At 33.6% G+C, this 2,324-nt stretch overlaps 1 pseudogene; it reads right to left on the reverse strand.

The window, feature by feature from the left end:
• Positions 1-374: 374 nt before the first annotated feature.
• Positions 375-1,723, reverse strand: LOC109560034 (PMS1 protein homolog 1 pseudogene; annotated as a pseudogene).
• Positions 1,724-2,324: the final 601 nt, after the last annotated feature.

Consider the following 2,324-nt stretch of genomic DNA (forward strand, 5'->3'; position numbering starts at 1 on the left):
TCCAATTTTATATCATGTCTTGAGGAACAGTTTTCTACAATGTGGTTTGCACAAAATTCCTGGTGTTTGCTAGACATTTTCAATTAGCCTTTCAAAAATAATATAGAGAACAGTCAGGTATATCTTTTACACAAATAAACCTAATGTCATTCATTTAAAAAAATTACTGGCATGTTTTTGTACTTAACACTAAATTCAGATTTATTCATCCTGCAAACCTCTGTGTTACCTGGCTGACAAACCTCATCAGAACATCCTGTATCTATCCTTGATGATTGGGCTTCGATTACGCTAGGTATCTCTCAGTTCCTTCATCATGAAAAACTCATTCTTGCCTCAGAACTTTTGCACATGTTGTTCCATGTTTTTTTTTTTTTAGTTTATTAATTTTTTATAATTTTGAAAAAATTTTCAATATACAAACAGGCCAGTGATTCCTTATTTACAAAACAACCATTTAACTCATGATAGTACACAGATAGTTTAAACCTGATTCATAATTTTATGACCATATTGACTTCAATAGTAACAAATTTTCTTAAACATAATTATGTAGCTTCTGGAAGATGGGTTAAATGATGAAAAAATGGGTGACCATGAACACACCGTGTAATTTCATTTCTAAACTGGTGCTTCATTCTGTAGATAATATCTTGCATGTCCTCTTTTGATAAGTACATGGGTAATTGTCTAGACAGACGTACTGCTTCTCCCTCTAAATAACTTATCACTTTGTGAGGTCTACATTCGTAAACTTCCTTTGCAGTTTGTTTAATATAGCATTAAGGATTTCTTTTAAATCCATTACTCCGTAGAATGGAAGGCAATTGGCCATTCCTTCTATTTCCAAGGAGTTTTCAGAAATGGAAACTCCTGGTATCAATTTTATCTTGAAACCATTTGCTGTAAGACGAGGATCGGACAGGTAAATTGATCCGCTGTAGCTTTGGTCATCTGCTGTCATTTTATGTAAAATCTCTAAATAATGGGATCCATTAAAAAGACTCTCTGTTAATATAATTGGTTTTTCCAGTGGCTCTGCAGGAAGTTTGTGATTCTCAAGAAGTCTTTTAAATAGCAGAGCTTCTTCCACTCTATATGGATTTAACAACATTATTTCTGTTTTGGATGTAATCAGCCATGCGTCAGGAAACTTGAGATCGTGGATCAAGCAAAATTCGTCCTTTTCTTCTAAGTCAAATTTCTTCTGTGTATCAAAATTCTTTTTTAAGTTTTCCATAGAGAAGGGGATCTGAACTATTTTAATGTTTTGGTTCTTTTTTTTTTTCGATTTGGGCCTGAAAGAGCTCATCAAGTTTTGGCTGATTAGATGGTGAGGTTTTCAACTTGTGCTTCTGTGCCAAATTCCACACGCTGGTGGGTTTCATCCTTTTTTTCCCATCTTTTAATGATACTTGTGACTCCTGTTCGATGGCTCTCTTTATTTGCTTATTGTATCTTTCCAAGTCTTTAGCAGCTTCTCTTCATATTTCAGTTTTTCCTCTTCACTCAATGTCTTCCACAGTTCTTCAATTTGTCCTGTTGCATCTTCCAAACTGGTCTTGGAATTTTCTGTGAGAAACTGAGCACGATGATCTTGAACAAAAAGGGCGCTTGCTGACATGGGTTTCTTGATTACTCGATTGCTAATTAAATCATAATCTGTAAGCTGTCCAGATTTGTTATCTACCACATTTGAATCTACCAGAAACACTTCCCACATTCTTCAAACATACTCTAGAAGCACTCTGTGCTTTGCATTAATAGAACATGTCACAGTTTGTAATTATGTTTGGTTTAAGTCTGTCTCATTATATAAGACTAAATTTGTTTGATTACAAAGAAAAAAATATGAATCCACGATCTATGAATATGTACATATATATGCATTTCTACAGGTACTGACATTCTGACTTTTTTAAACTTATGAGGCATAAACAGGTGTACTTTTTTTTAAAAAAAAGATAAGCAAAATGTATATGCAAATAAAAGATCTAATATTTTCTTCTCCCATCCCAATAAATTAAATATATTCTTAGCAAACTCATCCCACTTGGGAGGACTCTGCACTCATTATAAGCAAATTCATTTCTGCTTACCTACTACTATATTTTCAGTACCTCTGTGTAAAGGAGGAATTCAATAATGATTATTGATTGAATGTACACATGAATAATGGCTTTCTGCCAAAGTGTAGCAATAAGAAGGAAAAATGAAGTGAAACACTGCAGAATGTCTAAAGTTATGTTTGTGTGTTTCTTGGTTTTAATGTTTCTATCAACCAATTTTGTGCCTTTTTGGAGGAGGTCCACATTTTTGGTCTA

The sequence above is a fragment of the Bos indicus genome, chromosome 6 (genome assembly GCF_029378745.1).
Source record: "Bos indicus isolate NIAB-ARS_2022 breed Sahiwal x Tharparkar chromosome 6, NIAB-ARS_B.indTharparkar_mat_pri_1.0, whole genome shotgun sequence".
In the NCBI taxonomy this organism is placed as follows: domain Eukaryota; kingdom Metazoa; phylum Chordata; class Mammalia; order Artiodactyla; family Bovidae; genus Bos; species Bos indicus.